Source organism: Schistocerca americana, chromosome 4 (genome assembly GCF_021461395.2).
Source record: "Schistocerca americana isolate TAMUIC-IGC-003095 chromosome 4, iqSchAmer2.1, whole genome shotgun sequence".
Lineage (NCBI taxonomy): Eukaryota > Metazoa > Arthropoda > Insecta > Orthoptera > Acrididae > Schistocerca > Schistocerca americana.
The window spans coordinates 354,638,732-354,661,995 of NC_060122.1; the positions used below are offsets into that span (position 1 = coordinate 354,638,732).

Below are 23,264 nucleotides of genomic sequence, written 5' to 3' on the forward strand. Positions count from 1 at the left end.
AAGACGACATTGCTAGCGACAATACGGACAAAGCCTTCCTCTCATTTGCCGAGAATCAGTTAGAATAGCCTTCTGCTAAGTCCATGGCTACGACCTACCAAGGCGCCAATTGTAACAGTGCATGTATCTTACGAGTCTCATTTGTATAGTCCAGAGAGCTGTATCACAAGGAGTAAATAAAGTTAAGTACATTCCAAAGCTACGTATTTTCTTGATAGCAGTCATAACGTATCTTGTTCCAGATTTTACGCCAGTCGGCGTGTGTGTACGCGTGCCTTTCTTTAGGCTACTTCAGTGTGGCGTAACAGTCTTGTTACGTCACAACACGTACCAAGACCAAAAGAACTTCAGATTGTCAATTGTAAATAGCATCCAGAATCAAGTTGCGTAAGGTTCATGCTTGTTACTATTTTCATAAATGTGTGTGAAAATTAATAAAGTTCTGTTTAAAGTTGGTCACCGTCAATCTGCTACTCTAAGCGTGCAAGTGGCATTTCTATCGTCTGACCTAACGGCAGAAGATAAACACGCCACGATAAAACCACGAGATATATTGCTGACACTCGCCTACTTCGTTAGAGCGACAAGTCAAATAATCTGTTGCTGTGTGTAGCGAAGGCCTTACAGTACGCACACCACAAGACGATAGGAAAGGCTTGGATTGAGAGAGAAAGAGAGAGAGAGAGAGAGAGAGAGAGAGAGAGAGAGAGAGAGAGAGAGAGACTGAGTTCCCATCTGAGCCAATCTGGTCTAAAAGCCTGGGAATTACTTCGAGCCTTACAATACCGCTTCGCTACAGTTTAATGTACGGATTAATATGTCTAAACAATATTTACAAAACACTATAACTATTATGTACATTGCGGAAAGTGCAGTATTGTGCGAGTGTAAAGTATGTTATTTCTTGGGATTATTAATTAATCTTCAGTTCTTATATTATGTGTCTTGAATTTTACCTGTTATGTTGCTTATATACTAAGTGTTTAGTTACAAATGTTACATATGAGCGCGAGATGAATATTTCTGCTGTTTGTACTTTGACTAGAAAAGGTTTATGAGGTTTGACCATAGGAGAGACATGATCTGACAAAATAGTCACGTAATCCTTGGCAGTAACGCAACCTTGCAGAGTAACCATGGCATACCACGATATGACTGCCCAAATCATCACCAAACACCTACCATTTCTCTTTTTGAGACATAAAATCGGTCAGAATTTGCAAACAGCGTGAAACAAGCCATCCAACCCAATGCAGCTTTTACTGTTTCGGCACCACGTTTTGCTGTTACGGGAATTTGTGTCATTGATGAGTGGTTTTGGATTTCCAGCTCGCCCTGCAGCTACCTGCTTCTAGAGGTCCTTTAGTGTTGTTTTGATCCTGACAGGTCTTGCGAATACGACACTAAGTTTTTAAGGGATTCTCCACCCTGCTGGAGCAAAAGTAATTTCGAAGTATACCTCACGCGCGCTGCCTGCGACAGAAAATATCTTTGCTGCAATAGAGTCGGAGGTCAGAGCAGTCTCGGCAGTTGTCGCAATCGCTCGCTGCTACAGAGCAGTTGCGGTCGCTCGAGTTGCAGTGAGCGATTGCGACAACTGCCGAGACCGCTCTGACCTGCGACTCTATTGCAACAAAGATATTTTCTGTCGCAGGCAGCGCGTGAGCAATATATCGAAATTACATTTGCTCCAGCAGGGTGATGAACCCCTTACATCCTCCGCAGTGACTTTTCTAGCTGTCGTCCTTTCCAACTACCGTCTGCCATGATCGCTCGAAGTCCACTTTCGTCCACTTTGTATCTTAGCGAATGATGTTTTTCCGCTCCACTTGTATGTGATATAAATCTACGATACGTTGCCTCTTGGAACACGAAACGCTTCGGCTTCCTTGGTTAATAATGCAGCCACCATACGAACACCAACAATTAGCCCACGTTCGAGTTCACTAAGGTTAGACACAAATGCACTCACCGTAGATAACGTCCGCCCCCGGTAGCTGAGTGGTTGCCGGCACGGTAGCTCAGCGTGTTCGGTCAGAGAGCCTGCCGGCCTCTGCAATAAAAAACTGAGTGGCAGAATCAACAAACGAACTTGAACGGATGTCATTGTGACGTCCAAACGACCAAACACAACGATCAACAACGAACAAAATGGAAAAAAAAGTGGTCAGCGCAATATAATGTCAATCCAAAAGGCCCGGGTTCGATTCCCGGCTGGGTCGGAGATTTTGTCCGCTCAGGGACTGGGTGTTGTGTTGTCCTAATCATCATCATTTCATCCCCATCGACGCACAAGTCGCCGAAGTGGCGTCAAATCGAAAGACTTGCATCAGGCGAACGGTCTACCCTACGGGAGGCCCTCGTCACAAGACATTTATTTTACCGTAGAGAACGTCGTCGTTGAGCGCAATTAAGCTCTTCCAGAAAATGCACTTACGTCTACACAGAACTCTATTTTGATCATCACTGACACTTGCACCGTAGTGAGGACGTTGCACAAGTGTCGTTTGTGATCAAACACAACAGACTGCAGATTTTTCTGGCAACCATGCATTTTTTCTTGATGTTTCCTTATTTATGTCCAGCCCTTATATTTTACGCATTTCTCCCTGAAGCTTACAAACATTTTTTGAGACTTTCGAACATCCTGCACCATTTTATACTGTCGAACTGTTTTCTAGTTCAGCAAATCCTATGACAGGTTGTGCATTAATAATTTTTACGTTCAGTGCCGCCTTCCTAAATGATAGTGTAATAAAGTGGGAATAACATTGTCAGAATACAGACTTGACGCTCTTTCAGTAACAAGAGCACTGTTATATTTTGTACCAATAAAAGTAGCGTTCCTAAACAGAAGAAAAAAGGAAGTCACTGAATAAGCTGTTTACTGCGAAGCCAAAGCGGTTCCGAAGCAGCCGCGGGGGCGGTACTTTGGATTAGGCCGAACGCCGGAGAATGGCTTTCGCGCCATTTGGGCCGCCTGCCCTGAGAAGCCGGTGGCTAGCGGACGCCTGAGGTCGATTGCAGCGGGTCGGCAAGTTGGCCGGCGTGAATTAAACATCGGCCAGGGGGTACTGGGGTGGGGGATCGCCGACAAGTCCGGCCGCAGCCGCCGCCAATATTCCACACCCCGCTGCAGTGCCGTGCGTGTTGCCTCGCTGTCAGGGGCCGCAAGTTTCGCTATACATCAGCACGCGCCCAGATGCCTCAGGGCCGAACTAATTCCGAGCGTAACGTTCCACCGACATCGACTGCGCGTTGTACTGTGCTGAATTTTGTTGCTCCATTGCTCCTGCTGCGCAAGATGAAATTTACTGTGTTCGTGTGGAACACGACAGACACAGACAAATTGAGAAATAGAAGTGCACCGCCGTAGCTGCAGAGACAGCCGATTCGCATCTACCTGTATAGCTTAATCGTATTGTTTATTTATTACGTTCCACGGGATAATACGGTGGGGGCAGAAGCTATTTGGTCACCTACACCTTCATCTATATCTGTATGACTTCTCTGCAACATGCACTTCAGTGTTTGGCGAAGGAGACTATTTTTCTGCCGAACTACTCTCGAATAGGACGTATGTATGTATGTAGACACGAGTCAACAAAATATTTCCGCGTTTGGACAAGGAAGTCGGTGATCGAAAGTAAATGGAGAGGTTTCGCCACCACGAAAAGCGCACTCGTTTTAATAATCGCCATCCCACTCCGCGTATCATGTCTGTAACACACTCTTTCGTACTTTCCTGTTTCGCGAGCTCCATTTCTTTGAACTTTTTCGATGTCCTCAGTCAGCCTTATCCAGCAAGGATCCCTTATTGCGCAGCAATACCCCACAAGAGGACGGCCAAGCCTAGTTTACGCAGACTCTTTAGTTGATTTGTTGCATCTTCTTTCTGTCAATAAAACGCAGTCTTTGGTCGACTTAATCCACAACACATTCTATGTGATGTTGCTGCTTTAAGTTTTTTGTGAGTATAATCTTATGTATTTAGTTGAATCGGCAATCTTTAAATTTTTGTGATTTATTGTGTAACCAAAATTTAAGTGAATGAGACTAGTCAGATCACAGCTTACATAATGCTGATTAGAAAATTCATAAGAAAAAAGAACTATAGAATTAATAAGATACGAGTCAAAATTGCTGTATAGGGTTCTAATAAATAACTCACTGTAGAAAGAATTTCTCAGCTGCTGCGAGGAAACTTCTCTACAGAATAGATTTGAAGGCTTGGGGTTTTTCAGTCATTTTTCACAGTTATACTGAAAATGAAACCTGGTGACTATTGAAAGCCTCTCTGTACATTGCTTCAGGTAGTTTTACCAGAGTACAAATTCTTTTATCCTCCCAGTGTTCACTGATAAATATTGCAGTTTTTCCGCTGCAGTCATGAACTGTGCGGCTGGTTCCGGCGGAGGTTCGAGTCCTCCCTCTGGCATGGGTGTGTGTGTTTGTCCTTAGGAAAATTTAGGTTAAGTAGCGTGTAAGCTTAGGAACTGATGACCTTAGCAGTTAAATCCCATAAGATTTCACACACATTTGAACATTTCCAGTTTTTCGATGAGTCAATATTGTCAACAACAAATCGCATTGTGGAATATACAGACTGATTCGGCTAAACTCCTCGCCTCCGAACTTTCCTGAACCGTTTAAGACATCGTAATTACGTTATCTCCCAAATCCGACGTGAAAAGGTCCTCACAAAACAACGTAGCTATTTCAAGAACAGAGATATCGGTATCATATACTCGAAGGGAACTATAGTAATTTCTGCTACCACTGTCGTATTTTCAGCAGGAACGATTTCAAACGACGTTCGACTCTTTAAAAGCAAACAGATAATTTCGGATTAATTACTTTAGTTTTGACTTACGATTTACCTGTTTTGAACATGAAACTCATCGTTGTCTAATGCGACAGTTGGTGATTTCAAAAGAACGTAAAGAAATACGTCACGTAAGTAAGAGGGAGACCGTGTTGTACCGCCCATGATAACAATATAAAGGAGCCATATGTCGTCTGTATCCTAAACTTAGTTGCCGGCCGAAGTGGCCGTGCGGTTAAAGGCGCTGCAGTCTGGAACCGCAAGACCACTACGGTCGCAGGTTCGAATCCTGCCTCGGGCATGGATGTTTGTGATGTCCTTAGGTTAGATAGGTTTAAGTAGTTCTAAGTTCTAGGGGACTAATGACCTCAGCAGTTGAGTCCCATAGTGCTCAGAGCCATTTGAACCAACCTAAACTTAGTCGAGTGGTGCCCAGTTATAAAAAAAAAAAAAAAAAAAAGCTTCACAAACCAATTGAAACTAGGTACGCTTTTTTTTTTTTTTAGGGAGAATGTAGAAGAAACGCTGTCATGACTATAAAATTAATGTAAGAAATGGCGTAACTTAAAAAAATGGCTCTGAGCACTGTGGGACCTAACTGCTGTTGTCATCAGTCCCCTAGAACTTAGAACTACTTAAACCTAACTAACCTAAGGACATCACACACATCCATGCCCGAGGCAGGATTCGAACCTACGACCGTAGCGGTCGCGCATTTCCAGACTGTAGCGCTTAGAACCACTCGGCCACCCCGGGCGATAATGACGTAACTGCGAGGAAAGGGGAGAAACTATATTAAGAGTAATATTTAAGACAAGGCAGAGGACGTGGTGTCAGGAGCACATCAAGAAGTGAGCCACTGCTACTATGAAGTCTGACTTGCTGTAATGGCTAGACAAGGATAATACCCTGGGGCACCGAGGCGACTAGCCGATGCTGATGTAAGTCAGAATGTTAGAGAACGTTCTGGAAGAATCTTTAGTATGACCTTCAGAAGAGTTAGGGAAAACGTGCCGGCCGGAGTGGCCGTGCAGTTCTAGGCGCTACAGTCTGGAACCGAGCGACCGCTACGGTCGCAGGTTCGAATCCTACCTCGGGCATGGATATGTGTGATGTCCTTAGGTTAGTTAGGTTTGATTAGTTCTAAGTTCTAGGCGACTGATGACCTCAGAAGTTAAGTGGCATAGTACTCAGAGCCATTTGGACCATTTAGGGAAAACGTGTTACTGGAGTACCTCGCATGTAAGTCCCTGAAAAACCTCTACATAAACAATGCAGAAGCCGAAGGCAGTGATTACCAGGAAGCAGCCAGGAGCAATAAAACAGCCGAGCTGTAGGGAGCAGTTACTACAGAGTAGCAGTTTGATGCTGACGCAGTAAAAACTAAGAGGAGCATGTATATATTGGAAGGAGGCCAGCTGAAATTGTGATAAATATCTAGCAAAAGTTACTGAGTTTTCTGCTTATTGGTAAATAACAAGCTCTGTAGAGTTTGTTTCTGGCAGTAGCAACGAGTAACAGTTGATATTTTCTCTGTGTCAAAATATTTAGACGAACATGCACTGTCTTTCACTTGTCCCCCATTGCTTGGGTTGAGTTGTTTGGGGGAAGAAACCAAATAGCGAGTTCATAGGTCTCATCGGATTAGGGAAGTATGGGGAAGGAAGTCGGCCGTGCGCTTTCAAAGGAACCATCCCGGCATTTGCCTGGAGCAATTTAGGGAAATCGCTGTAAACCTAAATCAGGATGGCGGGACGTGGGATTGAAGCGTCGCCCTCCCGAATGCGTCCCCCATTGGTGTTAAAGTACTTGATTGTTTATTGTCGGAACGAGTTGTAATGAGAGCCCTCGTGTCTGAAAGCGAAAGGTAGAACTCAAGAGCTGGAAGGTGCTGGGAAGGACTAATATATAGGACCTAAAAAGGTATAAAGTCGCTGCAAGACTGCTCTCCGAACTATTGGGCAATACATTGCTTCGAACGAGAGACCGACGCAAGCCACAATCGAGCATCGAAATGATTCAATGGTGAAAGCTGAAAATTTGTTCCCGACCGGGACTCGACCCCGAATCTCCCGCTTGACATGGGCGGTAGCCTTAACCGCCTCAGTCATCCGGACACGCTTACCGTCTGACACAGCTCAATTTGTCGCCAGCTAGTAGTGTCGACTGTCCATTCACCTACTTGCTCGCAGCGAGTCCTGTGTTCCTGCAAGAGACTCGGACCCTGTTGCGCATCAAGGCAGTCACACCTACAGGTATTCTATACATACGTATGGTGTCGAGAGACGGACATGCCCGACAGATTTTATATATCTCTCCCTCCCACTCCGTTACAGGTAACTTAGGTGACCTCATCCGACATTGTCATCAATGTCCTGACTGCGCGTCGCAGTCCACACCTTCTTCTGAAGCTGGTGATGGAACCTGTGCAGGTAGGAGTCAATGCCAAGAGAACAGCTGAGTTGTACAAACGAAGGTTTCGCGATAGACGTTGTCCAAAAAGAATGACAGTTCAATGAATTATACCAAAAATAGCAATCTTAGAAATACACTCTTTCTTGGATACGTTTCTGAGGAGCCTAGAGGACTGGTCTGTGAGGAGTGCATTTGATCGCCCAAGCCACACCAGCGGGAAGGAATGTACACAAGCACAATCGAGCCACCTCATTTCCTTCTTATATGCGTCGGCGGTCGTGCTCCTGAATGCCACGCACAGAGCTGCACAAAGGGCGACGGCGAAAGCAGGCAGAAAGCAGAGATAACGTGACGAGGTGGGTGGGGGCCGGTGGAGGTAGTCGGAGGAAGCAAGTGCAACGGCGGGCGGTCGGTGACCGCGGCGCGCCCACGCCCAGCGAGGCCGCGCCGTGACGCCATCTCACAGCGATATGGAGGTCGGCGGTCGCCGGTCGCTGGTCGACTGCCAACGGCCGCCAGTCGGCTCGGCCTTGAGCTGTTAGTGAGGCACGCCCCGCCGCGTCTTTCTGCAAGAGCAGCGAATACATCCACTGCTTCTGACCGTCGTCTCTTCAACAGCGTCGGTGAATCCCCCGATGGTGCTCACTGCACTCACAGTACTCACGCAGCACAATCACGTACAACTGGGAGTGTATTTATTTTCTAAATTCACTCTGAGACAAATTAAGTATGACGCACCACAAAGAAGTTATTCAAATTGCTCACAAATTGATATTTGTACAGGTATCCACGGAAAATACAAAATTTTGGCGGCCGGATGAATGTGTGACACTGCTGTACAGATTCACCGTGCAGCTGTCAAGGATAGTGAACAGGGAACACGTCGATACCGGGATATAAAGTCTAGACGTTTCAGTCTGGAACCGCGCGACCGCTACTATCGCAGCTTCGAATCCTGCCTCGGGCATGGATGTGTGCGATGTCCTTAGATTAGCTAGGTTTAAGTAATTCCAAGTTCTAGGGGACTGATGACTTCAGATGTTAAGTCCTATAGTGCTCAGAGCCATTTGAATTTTTGGACATAAAGTCTTCGTGAATGCCATCCCGTGTAGTACACTATGTGATCAAAAGCATCAAAAAATGGTTCAAATGGCTCTGAGCACTATGGGACTTAACTTCTGAGGTCGTCAGTCCCCTAGAACTTAGAACTACTTAAACCTAACTAAACTTAAGGACATCACACACATCCATGCCAGAGGAAGGATTCGAACCTGCGACCGTAGCGGTCGCGCGGTTCCAGACTGTAGTGCCTAGAACCCCTCGGCCACTCCGGCCGGCTCAAATGTATCCTGAGACCCCCAAAAAAGTTCGTTTTGCATATTAGGTGCATTGTGCTGCCACCTACTGTAGGTACTCCATATCAGCGACCTCACTAGGCGTTGGACATCGTGAAGAGCAGAATGGGGCGCTACCTACGTCCAATGTTACCGATGTGATAGTGAAGTGGAAACGCGAAGCCGCTCGGAGTGGCCGCGCGGTTGGAGGCGCCATGTCACTAACCGTGCAGCCCCTCCTGCCGGAGGTTCGAGTTCTCCCTCGAGCGTGGGTGTGAGTGTTGTCCTTAGTGTTAAGTTAGTTTAAGTAGTGTGTAAGTCTGGGGACCGATGACCTCAGCAGTTTGGTCCCTTAGGAATTCACACACATTTGGAAACGCGAAGGGACACGTACTGCACAAAAGCGTACAGGCCGAACTCGTCTGTTGACTGACAGAGTCCGCCGACAGTTGAAGATGGTCGTAATGTGTAATAGGCAGACATCTATATAAACCATCACACAGGCATTCCAAACTGCATCAGGATACACTTGGATTTCACGGTCGAGCGGCTGGTCATAAGCCACACATCCCGCCGGTAAATGCCAAACGACGCCTCGCTTGGTGTGAGGAGCGTGAACACTGGACGACTGAATAGTGGAAAAATGTTGTGTGGAGTGACGCATCACGGTACACAAGGTGGCGATCCGATGACAGAGTGTGGATATGGCCGGTGAACTTCATCTGCTAGCTTGTGTAGTGCCAACACTAAAATTCGGAGGTGGTGGTGTTATGGTGTGGTCGCGTTTTTCATGGAGGCGGCTTGCTGTGGTATTATCCCAGTCTCGCGGGACTCATTCACTTTCTATAATTTTAGCTCTAGTGTGGTTATTTCATCACCAGCGATTTCTCTCTCCATGGGAATATTCCATTTGCGAAACATATAGACGTTACCTCTGAATCTGAATATAAAAGCAGTAAGGGGCCCGTCGGGCTTAACGCCCCCATCCGAAGGAGAGGTCACCGTCAACAGTGTCACATGGCCTTATAAGTTTGCTTTATACAGAGTTATTACAAATGACTGAAGCGATTTCACAGCTCTACAATAACTTTATTATTTGAGATATTTTCACAATGCTTTGCACACACATACAAAAACTCAAAAAGTTTTTTTAGGCATTCACAAATGTTCGATATGTGCCCCTTTAGTGATTCGGCAGACATCAAGCCGATAATAAAGTTCCTCCCACACTCGGCGCAGCATGTCCCCATCAATGAGTTCGAAAGCATCGTTGATGCGAGGTCGCAGTTCTGGCACGTTTCTTGGTAGAGGAGGTTTAAACACTGAATCTTTCACATAACCCCACAGAAAGAAATCGCATGGGGTTAAGTCGGGAGAGCGTGGAGGCCATGAAATGAATTTCTGATCATGATCTCCACCACGACCGATCCATCGGTTTTCCAATCTCCTGTTTAAGAAATGCCGAACATCATGATGGAAGTGCGGTGTAGCACCATCCTGTTGAAAGATGAAGTCGGCGCTGTCGGTCTCCAGTTGTGGCATGAGCCAATTTTACAGCATGTCCAGATACACGCGTCCTGTAACGATTTTTTTCACAGAAGAAAAAGGGGCCGTAAACTTTAAACCGTGAGATTGCACAAAACACGTTAACTTTTGGTGAATTGCGAATTTGCTGCACGAATGCGTGAGGATTCTCTACCGCCCAGATTCGCACATTGTGTCTGTTCACTTCACCATTAAGAAAAAATGTTGCTTCATCACTGAAAACAAGTTTCGCACTGAACGCATCCTCTTCCATGAGCTGTTGCAACCGCGCCGAAAATTCAAAGCGTTTGACTTTGTCATCGGGTGTCAGGGCTTGTAGCAATTGTAAACGGTAAGGCTGCTGCTTTAGCCTTTTCCGTAAGATTTTCCAAACCGTCGACTGTGGTACGTTTAGCTCCCAGCTTGCTTTATTCGTCGACTTCCGCGGGCTACGCGTGAAACTTGCCCGTACGCGTTCAACCGTTTCTTCGCTCACTGCAGGCCGACCCATTGATTTCCCCTTACAGAGGCATCCAGAAGCTTTAAACTGCGCATACCATCGCCGAATGGAGTTAGCAGTTGGTGGATCTTTCTTGAACTTCGTCCTGAAGCGTCGTTGCACTGTTATGACGCTTTCTCGGCTCCTGTCGCCATTTTGTCTCACTGCGCTCTCGAGCGCTCTGGCGGCAGAAACCTGAAGTGCGGCTTCAGCCGAACAAAACTTTATGGGTTTTTCTACGTATCTGTAGTGTGTCGTGACCATATGTCAATGAATGGAGCTACAGTGAATTTATGAAATCGCTTCAATCATTTGTAATAGCCCTGTAGTATAAGCAACCCGAATTTGTAATTGGAACAGCAGTCTCAATTTCATTTCAGTCTCTCTCTCTCTCTCTCTCTCTCTGTAATCGAGTTACAGGGACACGTCTTCTAAACGTCTCTGCTGGAAAGCCGCTGCACTACATCCTCACTCCATGAGACGCTGTGGAGTCGTTTGTAATGTAACTAAGGACTTCGGCGTAAAGACCAAAAACTTTACACCACCACTTCTCCTTCCCTTGCATGCCAAATACTGACGGTGTAAATATCTTTCACCACCATGATGCGAATGCCACTGTATCAGCCTGAATCTGACTATTGCTGCGGAAACTGAGTACTGCGGCGATGAAAAATCTTTCCACCTCTGAAGAATAGGAATCTGCACTTACACATCAGCCATGGGGAGTGTCCTAGCAGCGATATGACTTATAGGTTTATTCACGCGCACCCCACGCTGTGGTTGGCTGATTCTTGCCGCGCGGGGTAGCCGCGCGGTCTCAGGCGCCTTGTCAAGGTCCGTGCGGCTTCCCCGTCGCAGGTTCGAGTCCTCCCTCGGGCATGGGTGTGTGCGTTGTCCTTTGCGTAAGTTTAAGTTAGGTTAAGTAGTGTGTAAGCTTAGGGACCGATGACTTCAGCGGTTTGGTCCCATAAGACCTTACCACAAATTTCCAAATTTTTGATGCGTCTTCCTGCAAGAGCGGAGTATACGTAGCGGCGTAAGACACTGGAGTGACGCAAGTTTCCACGTTGATCACCACACGTGCTCTCTAACGGTGATGGTTACTCTGTGCTCATCCAGAGCACTGCGTTTGAAGGGGTTAAAGCAAGGCTGACTGAGGTTGTAGAGACACTTGAGCAACACTAACCATGGGGAACAGAAATTAGTCATCTCAAGGAAACATAAAGCTAATGCCGTGAACCACTACCTCTAGCTTTGATAACTTACATTTTTATTTATTATTTTAGGATTATTTAACCTGGTAGAATAGGGCCATAAAGTTCTACATCTACGTCTACACTCCGTAAGACGCTTTACTGTGTGTGACAGACGGTACGTTTGGTACCAAAATCTGTTTCTCCCGTCCTTATTCCATTCACGAATGCCACGTAGCAAGAATGGTTTTCGGTGAACCTTCTTACTACCTCTAACTTCTTGGATTTTCTCGTTATGGTCATCTCGTGAGATGAGTGTGGCAGGAATTAATTCCCTCTCGGAATCTCAATAGTAAACCTGATTGTGCTGCACAAGGATGGACGATTAGGTGAGCTTCTAATCTTCCGATATTACTAGAAAAAGGTCAGTCTCCCAGCCAGTCCCTTATAGTGAACAGCTTCAACGTGAAATCACGTGACAGATTACAATCGTGTGCTACATAGACAATCGAACTCGGAACCATGCGTTTCGCAGCTGTACTCTTACCATCTGCGATGTCCAGGTGTGATTCACGATGGGCTTCACAACTTCCCTTCAATCAGTCATTCTCTTCTTATCCACACACCACAGAAGCTCCCCTGTATCTCTTGCTAGACTAGTACTTCTGGAAGAAACAATATTCCGGAGAAATGCCTTACCCTCAGCCTAGGAGACTGTATCCAGAATGAATCTTTTACTTTTCACTGGAGTGCGCACTTTTTCAAACGACCACACCAATAAAAGTTGTATGCCGAACTCAGACGTTACCTCGGAACTTTCTTGTGGTGAGACAGGTTCCGCGTTCGTGTCCATTTTCGGTGCAGAATTTTCATCCGCCAAGTACTTTCGAAACAGCGCGCACTCAGTTCCACACTAAAATATTCATTCTAGAGTCTGAAACGTAGCACGATGGAGTCGCTCCACTTTCATAATTCCACTCCTTACAAACACTGTTTTTCTTTACTTACACGTATTTTTCTTTGCACACAAAGCAAATACAATGACTTAATAAAACTGCTAAATGCTTGTCTAAGCTGCATTTCACTAAACTTTGTTATTCACGGTATAGTTTTTAGACCACAATGATGATAATAGCCGGCCAGAGTGGCCGAGCGGTTCTAGGCGCTACAGTCTGGAACCGCGTGACCGCTACGGTCGCAGGTTCGAATCCTGCATCGGGCGTGGATGTGTGTGATGTCCTTAGGTTAGTTAGGTTTAAGTAGTTCTAAGTTCTAGGAAACTGATGACCTCAGATGTTAAGTCCCATAGTGCTCAGAACCATTTGAACCATTTTTTTGATGATAAGAGTATAACTATTTTTGGAGAAAACATTTTATTTTTAGAAATATCCACGATTTTAGTCATGTAAACCGCGAGCACCTCAAAATTCGACCCCGCCGATAACCATTTGTTTTAGGATTTACACACCTTATTTAAAAGCCCTCATTCTCCTCTTTCAAACAGACGTTTTACTTTTCCGAAGACTTAGTATTTTAAAAGATACTACTATTCAAAACAGTAATTTCTTGATTGTTCAAATACAAAAACGTAATACTTTAAAATTTTTTCTGATTCCAGAAACGCATAATTTTTCTAAAACTGTATCTTCGTTAATGAAATATTCAAATTAGAAGAGCGAAGTTTGCAGGATACTCCTTATGTCCTTCCGTAGGTCCAAGTGAGCTCCGTAACTTCCACGTGATAAAAACCAACTATTATTTGTATTAATTTAAGAACACTCAGATTCTTGTTAACCACAACAACGTCCGTGCCTAATCTGTATTCTATACTTTTTCTGTCTTTTATGTTAATATCCTGTAATAGTTTTATACTTCAACATTTTTAATATCTGTCCTACTAGCATCATTAAATAGCCGTCGTTCACAAGATCACAGTGAGTTATCGCCTGCCATGAAATACGAAAACTTTATGTAAGTAGTCGGGAGGCAGCTTTCAGACAGCGATATTACTCAGTTAGTCATTCCGAGTAATTATGTTCGCATCGCCTTCGGACCTTTTGCTCTTGCTTATTAGTAAATTAAAAATTTTTGTTAGGCTACTCAGAACCCTTCGGAGTTTACCTATCAGTATTGTTAAATCTCTGTAATCCAATGCAAACAGTTCATATTGAAGTGTGTTCATTAACAATAAATGTGAAGGAAATGCAAAGTAAACTTGACAGTGATGTGTTAAATTGTTTAATAACTATTTAAAATACTGTTAATAGTTGTATTGGCAACGGCCTTGCCACAGTGGTTACACCGGTTCCCGTGAGATCACTGAAGTTAAGCGCTGTCGGACGTGGTCGGCACTTGGATGGGTGACCATCCAGGCTGCCATGCGCTGTTGCCATTTTTCGGGGTGCACTCAGCCTCGTGATGCCAATCGAGGAGCTCTCGTTCGATTAGTAGCGGCTTCGGTCAAGAATACTATCATAACGGCCTCTCCTATCCGCATCCTCCACGGAGGATGACACGACAGTCGGATGGTCCCGGTAGGCCACTAGTGGCCTGAAGACGGAGTGCTTTTCAGGGCATAATAGTTGTATTCACTATGTACACCTGGTTTCAGGCTTAAATAGGGGCAGGAAGAGAACATCTTTCCACCGAAAGTACATTCCGTTCAAGTTAGTTCGTACGGAGCAACTACACACTTTGTCACAGGGCAAATAGGCTTATGGAACATATGAACAAGTGTATATGCTAACGCATAGTAGGAATATTCATAACAATTTCTTAACGCTTATGCGACGGGACGGGAATAAGACTCGTTGAACGGCATCTAATCAGCAGTGCAGTGCGTAAAGTTCCTTAGCAGCCACTGCGCTACCTTCCGTCTATCGGTAATCATGTAGGCAGCACACGGAGGGGTCTCTGCATATAGCTTTCGAATTCTGATCTTTCTGCACTCGAGTACAGTGTCTTGTATGTTGTTGCGTACACATTACTTTCGTCTATCAGTAAGAACCAGAATGGAAAAACGTGGAGAGAAGAAACATCTTGGTGGTATCCAAATTGTAATGTATTTCCTTGTATGCTTGAGTGTTTCAAATCATACCACACTCAAGCAGAGCATGTGTAAGAATGTGATATAATTTTTTTCTGTATAAAAGCATGATTCAGTAAAACTGTTACTATATATGCTAAGCTTATTATCTCATAGTCCATCTTTTACGAATAGTTAAAGCAGGTGCCGTCATCTCAAAAGGCACATCAAACAAATCTATTGCATTTAGAGATATAATGCTGCTCAGCTGCCCCAAGGATGGAGACTGAGCTCCTTCAGAAAGTGTTAACACCCATTTCACTACTTAACCCTAGTTTGAAGCTGGAATTAATTCAGTGTTTACTGGTCTTCTCTGTCTTTACTCTGGTCTGGTGCTGGATCAGGTGAATAATATCTGCAATGACTTGTAGTGTGTCCATTGGGGCTCTTCTTGCCGGCGAATTTGGAGCGGGTCTAATGCAGTCTTGAGATCTGCTGATATTGTTGACACTGTTCCTGATACTGACTTCAGATGAACCGTGTTTCCGCTTATGTTTGCTTTTGACACACGTATAATCACTTTGAAACTTGAGAGAATGTAGGGCACTCTCACTTCTTATATGGTGTTATACTGCTTAATGTTCTTAGGGGAGATGATCTTTATTACTTGGTTGCTATACTGGATACGATCTGACTTCATTGATATGATGAAATGGTTGGCAGTAGTTAACGCTCTTATATGTGAGCTCTAGTGAAGGAATAGCGCTAAGATTTACCTGCGTGCAAAAAAAGAGGGTGCCGAGTTAATTGGCTGCAGTAAAAGCGTACCGTGGCTGAGGGACGAGGAGAACGTTTTTTTCTGCAGAACCTGGGTGAAAAAGTTTGTGGCCTGCCAAGTCCCTCAGTCTCATTGTGCAGACACGTTGGATGGCGCCGGTCGGTCGTTGGTCGCGCCCAGGTAGGCTGACTAGCGCTGAGTAGTCGCTGGAGCTATGGGCAGAACATTGATGACTCGCAGTAAAGCAGAGAATGGGCCCTTGTTAGGTAGGAATCCGATGAGACGGCTGTGAGTTTATACAATTTTCTGTGGGACAGGTCAGTGGCGTCCAGGCGTCCAGACTCTGATACAAAACATATCTGTGAAGGCACAAGGTTTTTAGCTAATTTATGGCCATTATTTGGAAAGTTTGAAATGGACGCAAGAGGGGAGGTAACAATCCTTTTATGGAGGGCTGTGGTTCCATCCGTGTCATGCTTTTAGTAAAGTGGGTAAGAGGCTGTGAAGCTGAATTTTTTTTCCTTTTCTCCCAATTAATTTTTAAAGTCGCTGGTTGGTCAAATCTGTGTATGCAGAGGAGATGGAAGTCTCCCAGCTTCGGTTGCCACGCTCCAGCTCATGACTGGCTTGCACTAAAGTGGTAGTAGTGTAAGATGTAAATGTGCTATGCTACCGAGCTGGCGGGGAAAGCTGAGAGAACGAGATGGACACTCTGTACTAGCACTTCACTAGTAAAGAATGGCAAGTCGTTACCTAAATGGTGAGACTTGTGTCCTTTGCTAGTCTGACTATTAGAGCTTATCTGAACCGTCAGAGGTACCGCTTCTTACTTGACGCACTCAACTTATTTGTTTTGAGTCGGCCGTCCAAATATTTGACATATTCTCTCATGCGTAGTCGTGTCACGGAGTCAAATTGGTTTGGCAGACCAGCAAATGGGTCGACCTCCACACTGGAATTCACTGAGGCTTCAGACGCTCATTGGGAAGTACCTGCGTTGCATTTGCATACTTCCAGGAGGGCGCTTTTAATAACAGATTGACGCTGCCCCTGACTGCAGTCGCCAAGCGCATCGTGGTGTGCCGCCCAGACCAGCAGAAGGGTAAAGTATTCGCTGCTGTGGCGTAGGCCTCCAATATATGCTTCTCAGCACCCTATTCTTTGGAACCATATTTTTTTACGGAATAGCAGAGTATAAATTCTTGATAATAGCATAGTTTTTGGGCCGTACCAGGGATGTATGAAGTCAGGTAAAGTGATTAGTTTTGGTTAGTGTCGTGTGTTGATCCCCAGCTGATTACTTTGTTCACCATAGACCCCAAATTACTGAACGCATTTGTCAAATAAAAAAAATGTTTGTGTGGCGTTCCTTTAGCCATCTTTTGTCATTTGATGTTAAGAATGAACAAATCAATTGTTATTTAGACCAAAAGTCTTCCCAGTGTTCTGATTATCATTACCTTTCCTATTTTACTAAAGTCTTGATTGCAATTGAAACATGGAAGCTTGCAGACTATCTGAATGAAGTACTTTGGGAGCATAACTTATTCCGTTTTACGTGCGCTGGACCATAATTTCGAGGGGCGTTCGGAAAGTAAGGCAACTTCTTCTTTCCTGAAAACAAATTGCTTTTATTCAGGATTGAAATACGTCATATTATTTCCCACTCTATTGTCTACAAAGCCCTGTTATTCGACGCGATTTCCGTTAAATGCGACGGCCTTACGGCACCTTACTGTAAGGGCCTGTATACCGTCATGGTACTATACTGGGTGACGTCGGAACCAACATCTTGCTACATTTATAACATCCGCATTATCGACTTACTGCTTCCTTCATTAGATCAGATGTCAGAAAGTGCGATATCCGGTCTGTAGGTTGGATCTCATCTACATATATACTCCGCTATCCACCAAGCGGTGTGTGGCGGAGGGCACAATTCGCGCCAAAGTCATATTCCCCCCCCCCCCCCCTCCACCCCTCTGTTCCACTCGCGGATCGCGCGTGGGAAAAACGACTGTCTGAACGCCTCAGTACGAGCTCTAATTTCCCTTATCTTTGAATAGTGATCATTGCGAATATCGGATTTCGGAATTTAGTGAGCAGCCCTTCCGTTTAGCGCGTCGTCTATCTGCAAGGATATCCCATTTCCAACTTTCTATGAGATTTGTAACACTCTCGCGATGACTAAATGTACCAGCCACGAATCTTGCTGCTCTTCTTTGGACCTTCTCAATCTCTTGAATGAGATCCAACTGGCAAGGGTCCCTTACAGACGAACAATACTCTAAAACTGGACGAACTAACGTATTGTAGGCAATTTCCTTTGTTGAAGGACTGCATCACTTCAAGATTCTACCAATAAACCACAATGTAGAGTTTGCCTTGCCAGTTACTTATGTAATCTGTTCATTTCATTTGAGATTATTTCGAATAGTCACACCCAGATACTTGACGGATGTTACCGCTTCCAAAGACTGAGCATTTATTTTGTACTCGTACGTTAATGGGGATTTTCTCCTTGTTTTACACAGTAGGTTACACTTAGCAATACTGAGAGATAATTGCCAATCATTACACCACGCATTTATTTTCTGCAAATCCTCATTGATTTGTTCACAACTTCCGTGAGATACTACTTTCTTGTAGACTACAGCATCATCGGCAAACAGTATAAGGCCGCTGTCAATACCATCAACCAGATCGTTTATGTAAATCGTAAAAAGCAGCGGACCTATTACGCTGCCCTGGGGCACATCTGAAGTTACGATTGTTTCTGTTGAAGTCACCCCATTCAGGACGACATACTGTTCTCTGTCTGTTTCTATCCAACCGCATATGTCATCGTATAGACCGTAAGCGCGCTCTTTTTGGAGCAGGCGACAGTGCAGAACTGAGTCGAACGCCTTTCGAAAATCGAGAAACATGGCATCAACCTGGGAGCCGGTATCTAGAGCCTGTTGTATATCATGCACAAAGAGGGCCAGCTGTGTCTCGCAAGACCGCTGTTTCCCAAAACTGTGCTGGTTTCTAAAGATGAGCTTCTCAGAGTCTAGAAAGGTCATTATGTCTGAAAACAAAATATGTTCCATGATTCTACAACAAATCGATGTGAATGAAATTGGCCAGTAATTATGTGCATCCGATTTTCTACCCTTTTTATAGATTGCTGTGACCTGTGTCTTCTTCCAGTCGCGTGGATCAGAAAGAACAGTCCAGTGAATTGTTTTGGGGTCTTCTTGGGTGCGGAGACCAACAGAGAGTTCGTGTTCAGCAACAAGGTGTTTAATGCGAGGTGATCGAGGCATCACAATCAGAGTGTCTGCACGTTCCCACATGGCAGGTGCCACAGTTGTATGCGACGTGTCGGCACGCGGCAGATCGGACAGGTTTCGGTTCAAAAATGGCTCAGAGCACTATGGGACTTAGCTTCTGAGGTCATCAGTCCCCTAGAACTTAGAACTACTTAAACCTACTGAAACGTCCCCTTTGAACAATTCTACACGAGACTGTGCTTAAACTGACACACAATATTTTGATAGCGCAACGCAATCTGACTTTCAAAATTCCCTACAAAAGAATGGCCCTGACTAACATTAAACTATACCTTTCACAAATCACTTACCTCACAAAAATCTTCGCTGCTCAAGCTACTGCAATAAAGCGAGCGCCACTACTGCCAGCTAAATAAAAGATTCAAACTATGGAAGGCACTAACTACTGATAGGGATAGTTAGCAAATGAAAGATATTAATAGAGAACAAACAATGTATTTACCTTGATATTATCATATATAAATATAGCAGTTCATGACAAATTTCAAAACTCCGCCATCTCTCTCCCCACATCCACCACTGCTGGCGGCTCACCTCCAACTGCTCAACGCTACGCGCTGTTCACAGCCAGCTGCCTAACACTACAATGGCGAGTATTACAACAATGCAAAGCTGCCACAGACTGCACACAGCACAGCCAGTGATTTTCATATTGAGCGCCACGTAACGTTGCCAATAAGAAAACATAAACAGCCTACTTACACAGAGAAAACATAAACAGCGTACTTACATAGAGAAAACATAAACAGCCTACTTACATAGAGAAAACATAAACAGCCTACTTACATAGCCCCCATGCTCCCCACAAAAAATTTTACAAAATATTTTTGGGCAGTGGCCAATAATGATTTGATAAAATTTTTCATAATTACAATAACAAAGAAATCAAATGCACACACTTATTGATACAATGTTGGTCAAAAGCTAAAATTGTCTCACAGTCCATAAAGACAGTCCTAATCGTACATAACAGGAGAATAGCAGTGTTTTTCTCAAAGTCTGAGCAGTAAAAGAAAATGCACACAGAAGTAGTGGATTTCCATGCAGTCTTGAAGAAGTAGTGTTGTCCTTCCAATGGAAAGACAGTGCTGACTCTCGACATGCAGACAGGTAATGGGCCACAACAGAGCAAACCCACAGCAGAGTCAGTCGAAATTTTGAAGAGTATTGGTAGGTAGGTCATCACAGAGCAGACCCACTGTAGTCCTGGTAGAGATTACGGTATTGGTGGGCCACCAGAGGTGCAGACCCACTGCAGTCCTTGTAGAAATAATGGCATGGTGGGTCATCACAGATGCAGACCCACTGTAGTCCTTGTAGAGATAATGGTACTGGTGGGTCATCAAAGATGCAGACCCACTGCAGTCCTTGTAGAGATGGTCAGCAGCCATCTGTTGTGACTGTGTAGGTGCACAATCACCATTGAAGAGTCTTGCGGATAATGTAGCAAGTCCATAACCACCACTTGTGCACTCACAAAGTTTTTGAAATTGTCCTTAGAACCAGCAATGCTGTTATCCAGTCCCTTGCTGAGTTATTAACACACATGCAAACACTAACAGTCCCTACTTCTCACATATTGTCCATATACTATGACCAACGGAAATGTGTGCAGTGAAATGAATGCTTACATGTTACTTAGTTTGATAAACTGGTGTCAATTACAATTTTATAACATGAGAATACAATAACAAAGGTACAGAATACATCATTAAAGAACATAACAATACAGAAAACATTTGTAGCAAAACAGGCTTTACAAAAGAATAGAAATAGACATATACATCTGTGTTACAGGAATTATGACATAAGTAGATACATAAAATATCAGAATAACTTTTGGGACATCAACTTTATACATGAGCACTTAAACAGAATGAATAATGTCTAACATCTTTACAAAGTAAATAACATATTATTAATGCCAATTATATTTGAGGATAACAGTATTCCTCATCATAGTGAATGTAGCTTAATATTAAAAGAGAAAAAAATTCTATGAAACTACACAGAGACAGGAAGAAAACAAATACACAAGGGTACACAAACACATACTGGGATAACACAAAAGGAAAGGACAGGGTTCGTTTTCAGTGTAACATTTGGTACTGCAGTCCATCCCAAAACTTCATTCCATAGATCTTTCGTCTTATTTCAACCTTTGCTTCCACCAAAAAAATCTTATCCAAGCATGCTTTCTGTATTCTGTTCATATTTCTTTCAAAATAATTATTTCTGATTGTACAATACTCATTTGGGCCCAAATCCTTTTTATATAACTTCGCAATGCATTCTTTACCTATTCTCCATAGTCAGTTTCTCATATAGTCTACCCCCTCTTAAGCTAACTTAAATCTACTGAGCTCAGATGCTAAACTAAGGGACGAGGCAATGCAGCAGCACGTAAAACAATTATTATAAACAGCAATGAAGAAAATGGAAAATTGCAAAGCAAGCTACAGTATAAATTAGCAAAAGTCAAATTCAATAACACTATGCCTGGCAAACAGCAGCAACTTATACCTAAACATGACATAGCGCAAGCAGAAAAAATATTACACTAAAATGGCCATGTCTAATACCTATGTCACATCTTAACATTAGAGTGATGCATCACAATTTATTCTACAAAAGAAATTACCAAGTACTTGAAAAGAAAATTATGAATGCAGTTCCTGTGAGGGTAAATGTCGCTTTGTGCTCCCTCATTTTTTTGAAAAAAATTATTATATACTCGATCTGTAGACAGAAAATATTTATATTAGTACATCTATAAAATTTTATTTTAACCAATGCTGCAGTGCAGCTAGAATCTTGATATTAAACAAAATGTGTAAATAAATACATAAAGCAAGCCATATGGCATTTTTCTTAACTAGCAAGGCAATAGCTGTGAAATGTTTCTCATCGTTTCATTAGGCATTTCAGTAAATATCATAAATTACGAGCTCCACAGTATGCTTACAACAAGGAGATGTCAGTAGCGCGGACAATGGCCTTCCCTTTCTTTTTTTTCTACCTGTGCTTCTGACGAGGCACTCACACTAATGGCTTGTTCTCCAGGCGTCTGACACACCTGGGTGCCCACGACGCATTATGTGCAGGTGGTCACTTAACTTTCGTACGGAAATATTTACGACAGCAGTTTCCGCTACAGTGACAGTCATATATACAAAATTTCACAGGTCGAGAATTTACTTTGCAAATGTGTAGAAACAAAATCCTATGAATATAACAGTGTCCAAAAAATTTTTCAGTGGCATTGTGATACATTCACACATGATTCACACATGTACACACATTTCATAATTCTAAAGTACGATTCTTGGTTTCCAACATCCTTTTCCATAAGTCAGAGTCCCTAATCACTATTCATTACTCCTTACCTTATTACACATATTTATATTCGTCGACACGTCAACCTTGCGACGACACTTCAATATTTCATCATAATAAATACATAGCATAACCAAATTCCTCATATAGCACCAGCTTATTAATCATAAACATACCTCAGCAGCATAATACACATCGTCGTCGTAAAAAATATCATAACACCTCAGTCAAATCTCAAAAACGTCGTAGCTTTCTGCAATAATTTCAAAACCTAAAAAAATTCTCTGCTCATGTCAAAAGTGTCATCTGCCTCAAACGTACTTTAAAAATCATGATCCCATACCAAATACATCATTCAAAGCTCTCATACTATCACAATGGTTCCGAAAAAATATGAGCATTTCACAAAGTACAGACAAAATACAATTTCATAAGTGTGAAGTTATCCAACTGTGTAATTGCGTAAACATGTGTCACTGACATAGTAAAAAGAATGTTTGTTTCTCTGTCAAATAATCAGATAGCTGTGTAATTCTGTGTTAGAGAAATATGGTACCGATGTGTAAAGTTGTATAAGCAAATACCATATTAGCTAGGGCTCCTTGTGCTTGCCAAACACATGGTACACAAAGCAAGCGTGTACCCCCCTGAGGATTAATGTAATTATACCCTCAGGTGTTACAGATTACAGCAATGGAATGAAATGTATCACGGAAAACTTTCTTTGTAATTCAAAAATCTTTAAAAATAAATGTTTTAAGTACAACATTAATCACTGAAATGCGTGTCCTGCAGCGCTAAATGTGCATCTTGTTGTAAGATAATCTCTGTGGAAGTGTCGTAGTTATCGTCCTCCAAAAGCTAAGTTCTGCAGAAGCCAATGTACTTACCTCATGATAAACAAAAGTGAAATGCTTTGCGTATAGATATCTTAGTTATTACGCTTATTGTTGTGATGAAGAAATTACTGTGCTGTAACGTATGGTTGTGCTACGGAAAG

At 43.4% G+C, this 23,264-nt stretch overlaps 1 protein-coding gene and 1 pseudogene across 2 annotated transcripts in view; both read left to right on the plus strand.

The window, feature by feature from the left end:
* Window positions 1-23,264, plus strand: part of LOC124612264 (irregular chiasm C-roughest protein) — a 1,966,673-nt gene that overhangs the window by 521,412 nt on the left and 1,421,997 nt on the right. The gene's annotated exons all lie outside the window — the stretch shown is intronic.
* On the plus strand, window positions 14,065-14,182 carry LOC124614345 (annotated as a pseudogene).